The sequence below is a fragment of the Corvus hawaiiensis genome, chromosome 3 (assembly GCF_020740725.1).
Source record: "Corvus hawaiiensis isolate bCorHaw1 chromosome 3, bCorHaw1.pri.cur, whole genome shotgun sequence".
In the NCBI taxonomy this organism is placed as follows: domain Eukaryota; kingdom Metazoa; phylum Chordata; class Aves; order Passeriformes; family Corvidae; genus Corvus; species Corvus hawaiiensis.
Window position 1 is genome coordinate 95,547,255 of NC_063215.1, and position 19,988 is coordinate 95,567,242.

The 19,988-nt window shown below is 41.2% G+C and overlaps 1 long non-coding RNA gene across 1 annotated transcript; it reads right to left on the bottom strand.

Moving 5' to 3' along the window:
- Window positions 1-300: 300 nt before the first annotated feature.
- LOC125323527 lies at window positions 301-15,352 on the bottom strand. The gene is made up of 3 exons (XR_007202545.1): window positions 15,224-15,352; window positions 2,729-3,001; window positions 301-1,463 (listed from the first exon to the last, which is right to left on the bottom strand). It is a non-coding gene; the product is annotated as an uncharacterized LOC125323527 (long non-coding RNA).
- Between the last annotated feature and the right edge of the window lie 4,636 nt (window positions 15,353-19,988).

Sequence of the window (19,988 nt, forward strand, 5' to 3'; positions counted from 1 at the left end):
AAAAGGCCATGTGGTTGTAGCAGAGGATGGGGAGACAGAAATTTTTTGCAGAAGGCAAATATTCTGGTACCATATGGTGCAGAACTCCCTGGTGTCCCTGAGCTCAAATTAAAAGAAGCTGGCTGCCTGATTTTCAACAGGGAAGATTTGAATTTTGGAGCTGCTGTACAAGTGTAACACCCATAGCCTTAGTGAGGATCTTGTGCGGGTTTCCTGATGACAATAACAAAAATAGGTTTTGAAAACAAGACAGTTCAAATGGAAGCAGCTGGAGTGGTGTTTTTCACTGCAAAGGTTTAAAAGCTGGTGTTTTCTTTGTATAAACTGATTTTATTTTTTTGGTCTGGTTCCCTATGGAAATATAACTTAACTGATCATATCACCTATATATTTCTCTTGGTCTCTATGTCTCTTGTCCTCCTACAAATTCCAAAAAAATAACTCAGCAGAGAGAGAAGAAACATCCCAAAGTGCTCAACTGTATTATTATACCAGAGTCCACATGGATGATGATGATGATGATGATGGATGGGTTCACTGCTGGGAAAACCTTTGATTATTGTGTGCCCTTGAGACACCAGAGAATTTAACTATGAGATACAAATCCTCAGGAATACGAACTTCACTAGCTCCACTGCTTCCTGAAGTACGTTTTATCAATCTGTGGTGTTTTATTCTCAAACCAAACTGAAATCCAGTCCTACTGATATTACAGTAAGGTGATTACAGTGAATAAGTGCTTTCATGTGGAGAAAATGCCTGGTACTTACAAGCTCTCTAGACTGATGGAGAAAGGTGCAACATGAACTGATTTTTGGAAGATGAAATCAGGCGAATTAGAGGAGAATGCACAGATTTTTAACTGAACAAATAAATTTAGGAGCAGACAACTTAGATGAGTGGACATTCTCTGATTTTTTTATGTTCATAAATCAGGACAGTGGTTTTTTTTGAAAGATAAACTTTAACTGAAGTTTTATCTGTATTAGCAGGGTGAAATTTTCTCATCAGAAAGTTAAGACAGATGGCAGCATATTTCTTTCTGGCTTAAACTTTACAATCAAGCAAGAGGTGGGCAGTGAGGCTTGTAGAGACACCGTCGTCAATGGAAATAACAGAAGGCAAATAACTTGGCTGAAGATAAATCTTTAAGGAACTCACTGCCTCACCATATCCATTCTGTAAGGCAGGGCCCATCTATGTCTCTAGAACATTTACACTTGACAGATACATTTTAGCAAATTTTGCTTTCATGCTCAAATATGTTTAAATATTTTCAGCTGTCCTCATTTGAAACAATCAACAAACACTGTGGTAAGGCATAAGTATTTAAAGAGCCAGGTGGCCACCTTACTTTCTTCTCTCGCAGTTTTTAAGCTTTATTTCTGTAGGAGGCTTCCAGGAAGACACTTAGTGACATCAGTACGACCTCTTGCCTAGGCAGCAGCAGCTTCTGAGTGGAACTTATTATGGAAAAGACAGACACAATACATTCAGGTTAATAGGAGAAAGCAGGGAGCCAGCTATTGCAGGATATACTATTGCCAGTATACTTACGAAATCTTGTTCTTTGCTTCACATTTTGTTCATACAGAAATACCTTGAGAAGGGTACTTCAAAACAAACGTGTATGTGTATATACATGTATATATACAGCTATTTATTTCTTATGCAACCAAAAGTTTGCCTTCAATGGGAACCAGTTGGGCCATTTCTTAAAACTAGCACAGCCCTTTACTGAAGGATTCTCCAATACTCACAGGGAATATATTTGCCTTTTCTGTACTTTACCCATGATCCTGAATGCCATCCTGATCCCACAGCCTGATTTATCCTCTCAGAGCCCACACTGATGTGCTGACTGGACATGCATTACCCTCACTGCAGAGGAGAGGTGTGAGGCTGGGACTGGGAAACCGGGCTCAGAATGCTTCAGTGAGCGAGCTAAGGACCCCTATGATCAGAGATGGGGGAACTTTCGCAGTTTCTGTGTAGCCATAGGCACCAGGCAGGCTCAGCACTAAGGTCACAGCACTGTGACTCATGGTGCCTATCACAACTTGCCAATACTGAGACTCAGCTGCTGGTGGCAGCACGGGAAGTTCAAGGCTAGTCTTCCAAGTGGAAGGGAAGAAACAGATTGTGATTTTCCAGGTCACTGAAGCTGTTCCTATGGTGTTCAAAGGGGAGTTATTTTGGCACTCAACAAATCCAGCAACAGAAAATGTAAAAAGCTACCTGGAAATATCTGGGACCAGAGGGAGAACCTGCTGCATGGAAGATCTGTACTCAGGACTTTCCAGGGGAATTACCTGTCAGTTGGATTGTTTGCTCTCAGTTCTATGACAGCCCATAGGGGGTAAAAAAGGTACTGCAATAGAGGGTAGTTCTATATTTTTATCTGGATCTCTTTTGTCAGGCTTTCCTGGAAAAGCTGGACTACACTATCAGAAATTAGAGGCACCTCAGAATGCTTAAGGAAATGCCCAATAGGAACAGAACTCAGTTACAGGTTATGGCTGTGCTTCAATTGTCTGTGCATGGAGTGGACCCTCAAACAAAGCAAGGGCACCTATGAAATGAGCAGGACTGCCTAAAGAAGCTGAATGCATCAGGAATGACTTTGAATTTTGAGTAAGGATGAGCTCCTAACACAGCATCCTAAACCAACACCAGTCCTTGTCATTCAGGGCTTAATGTTTGAGAGAGCATTATGTCAGAATCATACCTGATTGTTACACCGCATTCCAAACCCACTTCTAAGGATGACTGGGAACCGTGAAAAGCAGTTCTGGTCTGGCTGGCTGTGCCTTGAGCCAGCAGCACTCTGGGGTATGAACAACCACTTGCTGATGGTTTTGGTCTCATGGTGCTTGCCAAGGCTTTTCCTAAAGGACACCGCAGATCTTCCTCCTGTGTCAAACAAACTCCACAGTAGGCCCCTTCTGCAGTCTGCAGTGATACATGACTGGCACTCCATCAAAAGTCAGCTTGATGGGAACTGTGGAAAAATTGATAAGTATTTCTTTTATCAGGATTATTTTGTGGCCTGGCAGAGTCCCTTTAAATGCTGGCAGTAATTCTTCATTGCCCTTGCTGTCTGCCACCTCCAAAATACTCATCAGCAACTGCAGCTACCTATCAGCTGTTACACAACTGTCTGGGCAGCTTTTGATTATGGTTTTTTTTCTTCCACAGTGCTACCATCCTTCTGGAAAGAGAGAAAGGGACAAAATGTTACAGTGATGCTACACAATAGGGCAATACATTGTGAATAGCTACAGTATAAATGAGACAGTTTAGGGTAATGGCTGCTGACACCTCAGGCAGTCCACAGGCCACAAGTCTGCAAAATTAGGGTGATAACAATTATTGTGCTATGTGACAAACAAATCCATGGAGAATTTCTCTTTCTGAATGTGAAATCTGATTTCTGTGATACCTCATTCAGTTTTGGAGGGGCTGAAGCTCAGAATCGGAGCTTCTATTTTGCTTCTATTTTGGTGATCTCAGGATCATCTTGAATTTGCCTTGAAGCCTGGAAATCTGTAGTAAAAATACAGATTGGAAAGAATTTATGGATCACACTGATCTGTAATCGCCCTCTCTTTTTCTACTTAAAACCAGAAAGAAAACATTACTTGTATTGTTGTGTACGGCTCGTTTCAAACACCCTGATTACTTCTATCTGTCTGTTAGAAGCTTATCTCATCGTTAAAAAGGATGAAGAGGCATAACAAGCTCTGAGAATCAAAATTCAAGAGCAACCACACAGATCACTGATGAATTAAAGCAGAAGAGATAGGGGAATTTTGTAGAAGATAGATGCAGAGTGAGAAAAAGATGCAACTCTGATGTAGGTCTGCAATGCCAGCTAAAAATAATATAAAATTTTTGTGGTCAAATGCATGTTTAGTTAAGTAGATCGTTTGATTCACAGAATATTAGTTTGAATAAATACAGGGCTCCAGAGCTCTCTGGAGCTTATTCGCTTTTGTCCTCAGGGAAGTACCCACATGGTGTAATCCCAGTGAAGACAGCAGCTTTGCCTGGGTCCCTGGGGCATGGTGCTCATCCCTCAGCACACATGAGTGCATGAAGTCCCTTACTGGCTGCCATCCTGAGAATCTGCTAATTCAGTTTCTCAGTGACTTCCAGCGTTCTCTCTGGTCCTGTAGGTCTTGAGAGTTCGGGGAGTTAATGTGTTCTCTGTGAGAGGTGATTATTGTATTAATTAGTCATGCTCCAAAGCTTTATATGGATAAGACTGAAGCATTTAAAAGTCAAAAGTTACAATGCCACCTCCCAGAATTATGTCAAAGTGACCCCACAAATAAAATCTTCACTGGGATTGCTCAGGAAAAGCAATTCTCCCTCTGGCCACAGGGAGCCACACGGCCACCGCTGTGAGCCCAGGGAAGAAAGCAAGGGAGAGGGCAAAATCTGCCGAGTCTGTAAAGTCCCTGCCAGAGAAGTTTGCAACAGGGGTTGTTCTCTCCTTGAGATTACCCCACCAGTTACACCTGCTTTTTCACCAGCACCTGCTGGCATCTTGCACTCTTGTTAGCCTGGCACATAGAATGCATAGATAGCAAAATACTTGCATGCAAACAGAGTAATTAGTGCAGACTGTCATCACAATTTATACGTTCCTTTTTGACTGAAATTTTAAGGTCACTTTGCAAGATGGAGAACAACCAGTCATCTGTGAAGCCCTAAGCAACAACAGCAGTTGCTTGACCCCAGAAAATAATCCAGGTTTTGTGTGATCACCCTAAGTATACAACTCTTAAACATTTAATTCTGTCTGTACCAATGGCATTCTCATCAGTAACATTATAGATCAGAAGGCCTGGTCGTTATCTCACACTCCATACATCTAAGATCATTCTGGTATTTATGTATAGGTCTGGTAGCTGTGTTGTGCTTTCTAGACAAGACCGTCACATTCAACTCCCTCAGCACCCTCAGCTTCTTTCTCAAGACCTCTGCCTGGCTCACAGAGACAGACTTGCATTGCATGTTCCCAGTGTCTCCCTCAATGTGTTTCCACAAAATTTCAATTTGGTAAGCTTGGAGATTCAAGAAAAGCTCCTATAGATCTTTTCTTGTGAGGGAAGGAAGAAAAAAATTAAATGAAACAGCAACTCTACAGAAAAGCATCTAAGGAATTATTAAGGTCTACTGAGGGATCAGTTTCCCTTGTTTTCAGCCTTTCCTTATCTTTTCCTTTCTCTAGACAGAGCACATGCACTACAAATGTAGAAATACACTTCTTGGGGATTTAAATTCTAACTAGGCATCCAAATAGTTAATCTTTCATTTATTCAGATCCTTAATGCTCATTGCCATGCAATCTCACTTACCAGAGTGTGTAAACATGTTGAGATATTGCCTAAGAGTTCAAATATTGAGGTAGTTGGTTTGGACAAGAAGGTCTGCTGCACTGATTCATACTGAGCCAGATTAGAGGAGGAGTGCTGATAATGCCACGGACCTGCCTGGTGTCACATGCCAAGTTAATTGCTGGACTAGAAACTGAGCCTGCTAATGCTGAATTTCAGTCTGTTGTTCCATCTACTGTTCTTTGCTGCTCTCAAGCAAGAAGTTTAGCTGTTTGGAGGTGCAGATTTGGCCTGTAAAATCAAATTACATTGTCTCAGTCCAAACGTAGCCTCAACTCCAAACGTCCCCAGCTTTGTCTGAAAGCTGATACTTCCTAAATGAAGAGCTCCCTCTGTTTCATATATCTTGGAGATAAATTGTATAGAGCAAGGACTATTCCTTGGAGGACTTTAAAAATGCTCTTTGACCAAATGATATTTGACATTTCCTTTGCCACTCTGCAAGGCTCCTCAGAGGGCTGAGCTACTCTCATTTCTGTCACAGAGGCACAGCCACCATTTCACTTCCCTTGAGCTAAACAGAGTATGATGAGCAGCAATTCAGAATTAATTTGACAGTAATGGAGTTGACAACTATTACTGTGAGGTATTTCTGCTATGAACATTGTCATCCTGTCCTCATTTCACACATACCCCCCAAGTTTTGGTGTTACAAGGAATCTCTGAGGAGCAGACAACCCCATATACAATGCACACACATACACCCTGATGTCCAGGCACAGCAGCAACTTTGGACTTGGCTTCTTTGGATACAGCAGCTGTAGCTTGGAGATAGAAAACAGCCCCATCAGCAAGGGGGCTTCAAAGTACGTAACACACATAGGTCCACAGGAAGTGGCAATTCTTTCTAAAAAGGAGTCAGGCCTAGAATCATAAACTAATTTTGGTTGGAATGAATTTTTGGAGCTCACGTGGTCCAACACCTTGCTAAAACCATAGAATATCTTAGGCAAAAATGCTTATTATTTTCCTTCTGGCTCTCTTTCTAATTAAAATACCCAAAAGAAACTGGCAGTGGAAGGTTGCATTCTGTGTACATGACTAGAAAAAGCAGTGCAGGTTAAATTTAAAATATGTGCAGTTCCTTTCTTTCTAACACAGGTATAAGTTAATGAATAACACTGAGCTCAATACAGTTATAAAAACGGACACTACTGGCTACAATCACTACACAATATCAGAGTGGATTCTCTCCCTATCTGCAGTGATTTGATGTTTTAATACACACATTGTAATTTAGGTCTTGCAACCCTGAGGACAAGGGCAAAGTCCTGAAATAATGAATGGCATAGGGTGAAGAGAACTGATCATTAGTCTCTTTATGCAGCACTCAAAACCACTTCCCTTGGACTTCTCTTCCCCTTTCTCAAATGAAATGTGATTTCAACATGCCTTGTGGGAGCTTGGCTCCTGCCATGCCAGATATCCCTGCTCAGCAGAGAGCTGCATTCCACCTGGCCTGTAGCACTTACCCACAGAAGCACGGCACAGAGCTGCTCCAGGCTCACTGCCAGTGACTCGGACATGGCCTCTCCTTGATCCCAACCTGCTGGACATAATGAGTTTGTGCCCTTCCTGTGGAGAGCCAGGCTAAAGACAGATGCTGGAGTTGGTCACTGAAGAAACCCAAACATGGCAAAAATGCCAAGATGTGTGAGGACAGGCATTGCAAGCACGGACAGGTTCCTATCCAGCTGATGAAAGAAATTTCCTTAACTTTTAATGTCTCAGCAGCTCGATTTGTAAAATCAGAACTTAATGTTCTAAGGTATTAACACAAAGTCTTGGCTCCATTCAAGTATGTAGGAGCCTCATCTCTGACTTCAGTCTGCATAGCTGGTGTAGGCTTATTTTAGTAACTAGCCCTGTATCACAGCAACTATCATAAACAGATATGTATAGCAATCAGTTTAATGATTTTTATCAGTTTCATCATTATGACACTGGGAAAGCTTCAGGAAACAAGATGATTCCAGGACAGTTCTGTAAATGTATCTTCTATGAGAATAACAACACCGCCTACTCGGTCTAATCTAATGAACAATGTTTGCCAGTTCCAGGTAGCAAGTATTTCAGTAGACTCAACCAGAACACAGTCAAGTAAGTCCTTCCTTTGCTTTAAACATAGACAACAGGAACATCAGTTATCCCACATGCTGCTGATAAAAGTGGGGCAGTTTGATTTTACTGAAACCCTCCCTGTTGGTTTCCTGTGTGGCCATGGGCAAGTCAGGCACAGGGGCTGTGTGTCACTTCTGCTTCTCTGGAATGAAATGAGCTCTGATACCAGCTTCTCAGGAGACAGGTAATGATCAAGATTTTGATCTTTTGATGAGCTGTAGCATAGAAGAGCAAGATGCTTTCATTATTAATATTCTCATACATTTATCCTGTAGTAATTTATTGCATGAGCCAGGAATTATTCCTCAAAGAAGCGTAGAAGATAAATCCTCTCGAGCTGTTCTGTGAGTGACAGAGGCAGGGAATGCTGGATTCCTACAGATTTGAGTTCTTTGTCTCCTGAACTCTGCTTCCTCCTCCCTTAATAGCAGTGCAGCTGAATGTTCCCTGCAACACCCACTGGGTATGGAGAGCACACGCTGCAGTCACCACAGCCATCACAGACTGGCCAGCTGGCCAGGTTAAATAAAATGCCCATATTCTGCCTACTTTTTTTCTCACATGGGTGTCAGTAATCTGGGGAGTCTGCCCTCTGGGTAGCTATTATTTTTTCAGTAAAAAGCCCTTTTAGGATCACACTTGCAGGATTTAAATGAAGCTGAGGATGACCAATAGGCCTGAAATATGTGGTGCAGAGTAACAACAGATGAATCAACCACAAAAATCTTCTCTTTTTAGGAAACTGGGGATGTTTCTCCCACCCCTCATGTGTGAGATGGAAATGCAATATCAAGACTCCCAGACAACCCTCTGTTTTATGGCAATAAAGTGCAATACAATTAGCTTAGGGCATTTTCATGTTTTAAAGATAGTTTCCCTATGTTGTCATGACAGGGTTAAATCCTTTTTCATGTTCTAGATAAGCATTTAACAATCTTGTATCTTAATATAATCATTATAGATTTTCAAACCTCTTGGTTTGGGGATAATTCTTATATTTTATTGAAAATTGCTAGTATGATGAATAGAGACTGTAATTTTGTCTAAAATTTCATAAGGAAAAATGTCATATATGGATAAACTACATTTCTAATGCCTAGAAAATATAAGGTATTGAGCCTAATTATAAAGTTGTCCTTTTAAAAATTTAATTTAGCTTTTTGGCCTTAAGATCAGTATTCCATTAAGTCATAGGCTGATGAAAGACATGTAGGTAATAGGAGAAGCAGCAGCCTGTTCTTTGGCCTGGCTAACTGCAGACAGTCCAAACAGTTATTTTAATACATCTTACTCTGTTAGGAGAATTATAGTGTCATGCATTTGTGCTTACAGCACTAGCACTAGCAAGGTCGTAGGTAAGCTCAGTTTTTTATTTGAACGTGGTTTTACCCAAGCTAACAGGAGCACCCAGGAAAACTGATATATCATGGATATGACTTAGCCAAGACTGTATGAGGAGATAGTATCTTTTCTTATTCAGTCCAGTAAAATACAGTTGTTTTCCCAAGAGGCCTTCCCTAATGTCTTTAATGGAAAAACATACTACATAATTACATGACTCCTAATTAACAAGAGCTGGCTCTGAATTCTTCTGTTTAAGACGTGCTGGCCTGCACAGCTCTAAACTGACAGCTTTAACTCAGTGCCTTCAGTAAGGGTGTGACCATGTGCTCTGTGCTTCGCAGTGGTTCAGATCACTGACTTCTGCACAGTCCCTGTGATATCCATCAATCCTGTCTCCTGCTGGCTCACACAGACATCTTAGTCAGCTCCATGAAAGGTTTCATTTTTTAGATGAAAAATTCAGATGAAGATTGCTGCTGTCTGTGATTCAATTGCCTCTGAAAAATAGCAATGTCCTCTAATATTCATTGTTTTAATAGTGCTGGTGTACTGGAGTGATAATCAAAGTAAGATCAGTTGTAATTTTGACTGAAAATAAGGTCTCTGTGACTAGATGATCTGAGGACACAGTTTGTGGTTGCATGGGACATCCAGAAGAAAAGAGGAAGCTTAGAAGACATACCACAAGGTGCAGGACCCCAATTTAAACCTCATTTGAAATGGGGTTGTTAGTCCTGGCTTTCTGAGGTGAAAGTCATGTTGGTCACGTCCAGTGGGAAATGCTGACCTATTACCTAACCTCTGTAGTTCACTTGAGACAGAATCACAGAATCTGGTGTCTGTTTGATCCCACACAAGCTAATTCAGCATATTGTGCTGGCGGAAAATAGCTAGCTTTGGTTTGGGTGGTCATAAGGTTTTTGTCAGTGCTATTCAGTGTAGAACACAAAAGCACAGGGAGGCAAAGTGACTTGGTAGGCCAGAGGGGAATGTCTTCCAATGCTTTTCCAATGCCAGTCCAGTAGTGACCACAAGGCTTCATGTGTTGCTTAAAATATTTAAATGGCCTCCAACATTTCAGTGTCAAAATCAGTAGCATTCTGATGAATTGGGACATTCATTTTCTTCTCCCTCCCCCCTTCCCACATTTTGAATCTTTTCTCTCTGCTGGTATACTAAATTTGTTTTGAGGTTTCAGACAAATTTAGAACATTTTAGCTTTTAATTTTAATTAGTAGGCACAAGAGGACCTGACCCCTTTTATAATAACTGGAAGGGTTGAATAATCAAAGTCTGAGTAGTCAAGGTCAAAATATGTTTCTTAATGTACATCTTACAGTTATCTAATACCAACTCTATACACCATAGATGTTAATCTACAAATCTTTAGAACCCAAATATTTGGTTTTGTCTATGAACAAATTAAACAAGACAGTTTTAAAATTGAAAATTATTAATGTCACAGTTGCCTAACATTGCATGTAGTAGCAGTGCATCTGCTCGTGTTTAGGTCAGTTCACATCAGCAATAATGCTTAGGCTAAAGCTGCTTCTGTCTTTAATACAGGATCTGTAATGTCACAGGAGGTTCAGTGTCTGCACCACAAGCACAATTACATAATGATGCATCACCCACAGCATCTATTGGTGTGTATTTATCAACAAGGATGAGAGGCATATGCTCAGAGGGATCGATGTTCCTGTTAACACATTGCATTGGAGGGATGAGCAGACACCCCCATGGAAATGGATCCCAGGAGCAGGTAGCCTGGCTTTCTTAAGGCATTGTTCTCATTCTTCCTGAAAGTAAGAACAAGATCATCTCTGCTTGGTTATGCTAATCTGTTTTCAAAGCTCGATACAATCTGTTTTCAAAGCTCAATGCAGTTTGTCAGAACAGGCTATTTCACCATTGTAAAAACGCTGAACTCAGGCTGCTACTCCTGCAGCAATGGATTTAGGAGAGAAAAGGGAGAAATTGGCCTGCACACAGAGCTACACAGCAGCACCAGTTCATGGCAGTGCTTGCAACACTACAACTGGTGCACTTGGAGACCTAGGAGGAAGCTAAGTAAGTGCGCTTGCACATGCCTGAGCCAATTAACGAAACCATGGCAAGCTTGTATGCAAGTACACGAGGTTTTTTCCAGCCTTAATGATTCTGTGATAATTACTTCTACAAAGCTGCTTCCTATGTCTAACATTCAAAATAACTACCTCAGCCAAGTAATTCTTCAGCTTTTTGGAAAGAACAAACTAGAAGTAAGGTGCTTATATCAGAAAAGAATAAAAGGCAGGAAGAGACAATTTGTAATAAAAATAGTGAGTCTCCTAACAAGGAACAGTTCAAAAGAGGGCAGGGTGGGGCATGTAATTGCTGCTGAATGTACAACCAGCCCCCATCAGGATGAATACTGAGTACTTGTCCCATAACTTCATCTTCAGTGGTGAGCTCACCAGACCCTTGTCCTAAAGTCTGGTTTTTTCATTGAACTTTCCTTCCCCTCCTCTAGCTCTGTTTGGAAACCTCCTGGAGCAGTGCAGTGAGATCTAATGAGCGTTATTAGTCAGCCCTCTGCTGCCTTGGTCCTTGGCCTGGTGTGTTCACACAGACTGAAATCAGGGCCTGTCCAAACCAATAAGCCACAATCTGGATGGAACATCTGAAGGCAGAACACCCACCTACACTTTTTAATGCAGTGGTCACCACTGGTAGAGAAACTGAGGAGTGTAGGAGTAAGCTTTGCATCTGCCACAAATAAATCAGGAAACGACCATGAATTAAGACCCCCAGTGCTCCCACCCTTTGGGAAGCCTGGGAGAGCCAGTACTGCAGATAGGAGAGGCACTGCTGTGAGCAGGCAGCTCCAGAGGCCGGTTTTCATGGACTGCATGCAGCACTAGGAACTGATTGCAGGTTGTGTTTTAAACAGCACCCAGCAATGTAGACGTGACTGGGTTTGAGAGATTGTGCTTGAGCAGTTCTTTTCCACAGGGTATCTCACTCCAGTGAGGCAATCAGCTGGCCCAGCTGCAGCCTCAGGCATTTACTTTGTAATTCACTCCCTCCAATAAAAACATAAGAATTCATGTTTTATAAAGCTGGAAGAAAAGACTTTCTAGCACAGTGCAAAAACTAAGTGCATCCCTCTTGTCATGTTTATGCATCACTGTAAATGCTGTTCATCTTCTTAATTTTGCCACATATGCACTTAACTGCCTTTTCTTTGCACTCTTGTCTAAATGTTAAAGCAGATTTCAATCTCTAAGTATCTTCCTAAGTCTTTCTTGTAGGTCTGTGACCCAGCTGAATAGAAGCACCTTCCAGCCTCTTTATTTTCTGTGTTTTAGGGTGCAGTCCTGAGATAAGTGAGCTTTCTCCTCATTTGAGGCTTAAGTGTGAGTCATTACTCAGCGAAAAATCCAGATGGAATGTTGTCAGCAGAGTTCTTACCCAGCTCTGGGACAACAGGTGAGCAGGATGAAAGTAAGGCTGATAAAAGAGCAGCATCTCACTGGCTATTCAGCTGAAACATTTATTGTAAAATCTCTCAGTCACTGCTTGAGCAGAAGCTCATGATCCCACAGATCTTGACCTGAGAAATTCCTATTTGGGCCAGCACAGCACAGCAAGTGGTACCAACACTAAGCCAATGCCCCAGAAGCCCAGGTCTTCCTAGTAAATCTGTTTGATAGTCAGTTTATCAAATACCAGATACCTATCAGGGATCAGGGGAATGCAACATGATTAGTAACCTGCTGCACCATCAGAGAAAACTGAGGACAGCAACCAGTTTGACAGATCTTATATAACAAACAAGTCAGGTCCAAAAATCTCAGCACAGATGTAATAATCCTCTTATTTATATATCGCCTTTTGGAGGGGATGAAGGACTCGTAACATTTCAGTACTGGAAACTTCCACTGGTGATGCAAGTTGGAAGAAAGATACTCAGTGACCTGAAGGACTGAGGTAGCTGAGCCTCTGCAGAATGCAGCAGGCAAGGTAACACTGTCAGGCTGCACTACCAGACAAAAAGGCACTGAGCAATGCAGATGCAGCTGGTGCCTACCAGATGTTCTTTGAGAAATGTTCTCCAACCTTCAAGTAGAAATTGGATAGAAACAATGCATTTCTCTCTAGTTGTGGCAGATAATTTCTGGAAGGATTTTGTATTTGGGATGTGTTCAGCAGAGATTTATCATCTTAAAGAAACTGTGGGCTTTGCCCAAGGTCAAGACAGGACAGCCTGTGCAATTGTTTGTGGCAAATCCTTGGACTACAAAGAACGAACAAACAAACTGAGCAGCCCAAAGCCTTGTACAAGCTGAAACATTCATTTTATCCTTTACATTAAACTTTAGTTTCTCCAGGTGCTCTTAAACTTGTTTTCAACCTAAAACAGGATCCTGGACATGAAATAGCAATCCAAAAGTTAAATCACCCAGTGATTTTTAGTACCATGGGAATTTACTTGACTAAGAGCAGCACAGTTTAAATCAGACCCAAGTTAAGTTTTGTTGGCATTAATGCCACATTCTGATACAAGAAAAATCCTGTTCTATGTCCTATCTGAAAAGGTAATATCAAAAAAAGCCTAAATTATCAACTGTTAATATTAATTCCTACAGGATACCAGAACTCACCCTACTTTCCCAGTTAAGATGAATCACCAGAAAATATTCTGTCCACAGCAATGCTTGTATTGCAAATGGTTCAACCAGCTCATGTAGGATAGCGGGGTGCACTTCGTTACCTTTTCTTTGTTATCTTTTCAGCTCTCTGGAAAATGTGGGGGAATACAGAGACCTACCAGAGAGTGCCAGTTTGTTGAATTACCTATCTAAGGAGATGGTATCCTCATGAGATCTGGTCTTCCTAAAAATACGTGTGGCTTTGCTCAGGTGGGGATAAAAGCAGTGGTGAAAAGTGTGAAAAGTTTTACTGTGGTTTGTAAGGACAGGAGAAAGAGTCACACTTTACTTTTCTGAACCCAGTCTCAAAGACTTTCAAGGGCTGGTGTTAAGCTGACAAAGTGCAGATGCTGTGCCTACCCACTTAACCTGCATGGGTTACAGGTTCCAGGCTAGGCTGCATTTAGAGAGAGCCCAGTGGAGGAAACAAGCTGGCTTTCTATCCCCATCCTTTTCTGATCTAATGATCCTTTAAAAGCCATGTGTCCCCTTTGCCATGTCCCAAGGTGTAGAAAGTTGTTCTGACTTTCCCACTGATTTGATTTTGTCTGCCTCCAGCTTTGCAGCAATGCAAACGTCTTCCTGGCACGGAGACACCACCTTTGATGTTTGATTTAAGTACCAGCAGCCAGTGCACGAGACAGGAAAGAGAGTAAGCAAATCCCAGTGCAGAGCCTTTTCATACAGGGAACATATATTTTACATAAGCATGTAAGTCAACTCCTATTCCTTATGGAAACACCTCCCCAAGGCTCCTGCATGCACCTTAGTGCTTGGTTTTTAATTTAGCCCTAAGTAACAGTTGTCATGACAGGAACAGGCCTGGAGTAATTGACACTCAGCTTCATCTTTGAGGCATATATAGACAGCAGTGACCTAAGAGCACAGGCTCCTATTTCAAAGAAATATGGGGTGGGTCTTTTTTTCTTTTTTTTTTTTTTAATTGAAATACCATGTTCTTTCCAGGAAGAAAGTCTGTGTACTATCCTGCTTCCTGATTCTGAAAGATAGGGGTGTTCAAATAAAGCCTTTTGGATTGACAACATTTAGTCCATTTGTGAAGGCACAATGTTTTAAAATTATGTAATTATTAATTTTTGATTGTTTTTATATGAATCATGATTAAAAATCAATAAAACCCAAGCACGACAGGAGTCATTACAGAGAGCCAGAAGTGGATTCTCAGTTGATGCCTATTCAGTTGCCATGTTTAGGCAAAGCAGTCTTACTGTTGGTTTGTTCTGGTTTGCTTTCAGCCTGTGGAACTCCTGCGTGGTGCTGCCTTGGGGCATTCTCTGACCCAGTGCCACAGGCAGTAATGGCAGCTAACTGACCAATTTACAGATGGGGCATCTCGTTCCTTGCAGCCACCACCTGTCTTCAAAGCATCCCTGGTGAAGTTAAAATAATAAGCTTGTCCCCTTTTTGTCAGATTATAACACAGACTGATCTGTTGAAAAGCTGCAGTTTTCTACAGCTCCTTTTTGCTGTTACTTTTTTCCCTTTTAACAGTTTTAGCCTTCTTAGCCTTCAATAGCAGATGATGCAGTAATTAGAAGAAATAAGTATAATTAACCACTGGCAAAATGTTTTTTCTCTCCCTCTGGATTTGCAAACACTTGCAAGTGTTAACAAAAGAAATAAAAAATCGTGTCTTACCTCTCTTAATGTTTGAAGTGGGTGCCACACTTGTACTTTACCGTGTCACTGTAACACATATTTTTGATACCAAGGAAGGGTTATTGCCCTAACCTGGAGACTTCCATGCAGTGCTCTAAGTAAGGAATGTTTTGTTCCTGCAGTTTTGATAATTTAGCTGCAGCTCTAGGCTGTCTTACTATGCAGCTTACTCCTGATTCATCTTCTGAGCTCACAAAATACCAGATAAAAATAGATTATTGTTCTATCTAAATTCCCATAATCCTTGTGCTCATTAAAAATAAAGTCATGTAACTGTTCTTAGTCAGGATTGCACTAATTAGTACAACGGGCACTTCTGACCTTGTGATTTCTACCCTTAATACACTCAGGTTGGCTGTGCTGCCTGCATTACCATACCCAGCATATCTAATATCTCCTTACACAACAAAGTGCTGCAGAGAGAAATGCAAACCAGAAAATAAAGGTCGGGAGCCTTTTTCATGGCTGTTTGGAGTTTCTCCACATCCTCATCCTTTGGTTTCACTGAATATTTTGTATTTATTTCCATATAACAAATTAAAGAGTCGCAAATAAAAATCAGGGGCCAACTTTTCATAGATCCTTTAGGAGATAGGGCAGTTCCCCAAAGAGCTCTTGACCAGTGGCTCTGGTTCAGGTTAGCAGTTTGTTGGTTTTTGTAACAGCTCCTAGGATCTCAAAAATTTCAGGGAGATACCAGCACAAGCTTATTAAACTTAACCTCATTTTAATGCTTTTAAAAGAAAGATTAATATGAAGGGAGCAACTTCCCTGTTCTCACTTTACCTTAGGGAACAGTTTTATGCTTTTAGTGTTCTTCACTATGCAATAAAATTAAATGTGCGTATTTTTGTGTAGGAAATTAAAAACTGTTGGCAGCAAATTTTTGTTCTGTAGCTGCTAACTCATTTTTGTTTGATTTATATGTGTCATCAGAGTCAGGAAATCACTAATCCATTAATAAATCTAATCCTCTCACCATCAAGCTGTATGGATAAGTATTTAAATAAATTCTATTGATAGGAAAATCAATTCTCTGAATGTTGTAATAAAAATCCAGAAAGAACTTAACTATGCAGGTGATGGATCTACCACAATGAGAACAGAAATTTAAATAGTTCAGAGAAATACTCAGTCGTGGTAGACTGACAGAGGATATAAAAGCAGGAAAGGTAGAAGAAAAAAGCTACATCAGGGCTTGGGTTTTTTTAAAATCTCTCGTAACACAAGAGGGAAGGAAGAACCAATGAAAACACAGAAGATTTATAAAGAATGAAGCTTTTTCTGAAAGTAAGTGGACTTCTGACAGAGCTTCTCTACGGCCTGCAGGATTCATTAACCTTCCAAAGCTCAAAAATCATCAGGTCAACAAAAAAACCCCAAAGAGAAAACCAACAAAGCCTTGACAGTGAGGAGGAAAACTAAAACGAAACAGGGATGTAAATTTCAGTGGGCCAGGACATAAGCCAACTCCTAATGGAAGGGTTAGGAAGAAAATTCCTATATATAGCAAGGTTATTTGACGCTTGTCCACTCCAGGGATCCTTACAATTTTCCCTGAGGCACTTGTCCTGGCTATTCTGGGTATGAGGATAATGGCTCAGACATATCTGGGCCCTGATTCTCTATGCAGCCCCAATCATCTGTGTTTACATAAGAAAGGAAGACATTTCAATAGTTACTCCACAGATGAAAATTATTAATCTGAAAATTTAGCATGGTATTTATTGCTATTTCTTGCAGAATCAGGGTGTGTAAGCCTGGAGCAGAAAACAGGAATGTTGCATTGAGAAGGTAAAAGCACAGAAAAGCAATTTGCCATCTAGCTGCTAATCTAAGTTTCACAGACTTCTGGGCCAAAGCCCATGAATTATTTAGTCTTGTTACCTGCATAATGTAGGTCACAACCTCCCTCTGTAATTAGGCTAAACAGTACCTACTTCTATTTCCGCTCTGTAATAAAACATGTAAGGCAACAACTCTGATTTCAAGACTTAAGGGATGGAGAACTGAACACATGCCCAAGCTGGGGCTTTCTTTCCCTTCCTCATCCTGAGCTCAGCTCATTGCACGGAACTGCTGCATCTTCAGCCTTTTTTTCCAGCCTGGAGTCTATGACTGACAGCACCTGCTGAGTACTTGTACATAACACAGTCGTACTTTACTTAACCCTTGGATAAGCTAAGCAGACAAGACTTCCTTCTTTCTCTTAACTAAGTTTTTCCAGATTAACTTTGTAGCTTTAACTCTCTCTGCCTGGGGTCTTTTAGGGGTTGTGTTGGTACAGCTTCACTTTGTGTGTGTAAGGCTTATTCAAAGATTAATGTTAAAAATCAATCTTGACCTAGATCCTTCTCTCAGCACAACAGAGAGACTTGGGTAAGGGCCTCACCAGGAGCAGGTGTTAGACACAACTTTTGGTGACTGTTCTCACCTACAGGTGCTTCTGCCCAACTTAGCAAATCCTTGGCTGACTGTTCTGAACTTTAGGGAACAGCTGTGGTGCAAACATGGAACATCAAACAGCATCTTGTGAGTATTTCCCTAGAGGAATGGCTGGAGTAAGAAAACCCATTAGCTACCACCTTAAGTGACAGTGGAATCAACACTTAATATTGGAATAAACAGAAGTGGGAGAAAATTTATTTGACAGAAATTAATCCAGTGCTAGTTATGCAAAACTGCTTCAGCAAATATTACTGCAGGCCTGTGGGCAATTAACAGAGCTTAGTTTTAAGACTCTACTAAATATTAATTATTATTTACACCTATTTTTGTCACTAGTTTTGGCTTAGGAGTTTCTTGGAAAAGCAATCCCACCCTAGTTATAGGATACAAGGTTCAGCTCTGAAGGCTCTTAAAATTGCTTGTCAGGTGAGGTCCTGTAAATCATTCAGCCATGGTGTAACAGAGCAGAGCATTGCACATAAAATGTTCCACTGGTTTTGCCAGCTGCAAGAAAGTTATTTAGTCAGAGTAGTGGCAAAAAAACCCCAAACCAAACCAAACCCAAAACCAAAAAGCAAACCAAACCATCAGTTCTGTTCTAACAGATTCTAAGTGTGGCATTTCAGTGCAGGAAAATTACCGTCTCATCCAATGAAGGGAGTTTTCTCTTTCAGGATGCCTGACATCTTGTGCACTTAAAGGCAGAGGTGCAGGACAGTCCCTATCCAACAGCTCTGGGTTTCTCCCCTTCAAATCCTTGCTGATGAGGAAGACCCAGTGTGTCTGCCTAAAAGAAATGCAGAGAGGAGGGAACACAACAAGAACAGTATCAAAAGCATCTTCAGTGTTTCCAAAAGCGCAGAGGGAGTAGAAAACCCAACAGCTTCTCCCTGGGGGAAAGCACTGTCAGGCTGTGGGTTTCACAGTGCTACTGGTCCCATCCCCTCCAAAGGGATGGTAGGTGAGGGTGAGACAGAGGTTAATCAGGAGGAGTGTTTAATGCCAGTGCATCTGAATCCGGCATTTCACCTTCTACCATGTTGTGTGATGGCGTCTGCTGCTTCTGAGCAGATGAAAACCAACTACGATTGTGAGGCAAAAGCATCAAAAGAAGGTCCAGTGTGTAGGAAGCCAGTGAGCTGGGAGAGTCATGGCAGCTGCACCAAAGGGAAGAGCTGGAAGCAGCAGCCAGCCACCCCTCAGAGGTGGAGAAACCCTCACTAAGGGACTGGGCAGCATTCATTTCAGCTCAGAGCCAGCCAGGCCTCACCTGGAGACAAGGAGGCTGTGGGGAAGGAAACACTGCATTAGAAACTCTTCCCTTCCATCTTGCCTTGCTGTTTTGAGCCAATATTCAATATATGGTCTCACTAATGCTGCAGAGGGAAATCCTACTACCCTCTGCTCCTCCGTGGTCTATCTGCTCAAAGGGTCAAATCGGCCCTTTTATTTATTGCTATGTATTTATTTACAGTGGAGATGCCAATGCAACCCTCAGTTACCAGAATCTCTCAACTCTTGTGTTCTGGGATAGTTTCTCTTCCTGGGAGACATCTACTCCTTGTGGCTAGATGACCTTTCTTTTGCTCAGTATCAAACATACACTGCACTAAGTGATTTGGACCGCTCAGTAACTTGTCCTCACTAACAACAAACTGGTAATAAAAAAATTGTGGTTTATTTCATATAATTTATGAAAATACTGTACACAGTTGAACAGACTTGCAGAATTATACTAGCCATCTGCAAATGAAAAATTTCCTCTTCAAAAGTAATTCAGTATAAACTTATTTTTTAGTTTTTCTCCTTGATGTTCTCAAGTGAGATTATAAAAAAGCAACAACTATATTCTGTCAACAACTATAATCAGCTACATTTGCCATCTGGTTTAGTCCTGTAGTTTTGTTGAGCAAGACCAGTGTTGCTTTTTCCCAAAGGCACACAGAAGAGCCCTACTGAGGTTAGCTTATTATTTATTCTTTGTATAGACCCAGAGTTTGATCTTATTGATCCCTTTCACAATACCCACTTTTTTGGAACTTTTAAGTTTCCCAAGGTAAACTTAAAAATCCTCACATAAACATCCAGTGAGCTCCTTGCCACCTTTAATCCACATAAATCCACCATTTTTCTGTTCTTATCAGCCTTTAATACTTATACAATAATGTCATTTACAACAAACTCGATGATTTATTTTTAAGCAAAATTATTGGCAGCCTTTATTCAGCTGCACCAAATCCCAGTACTAGCTGCTCTGAAACTTCTGATGCACCACTTCTCCAAGCCCATGGAGAAG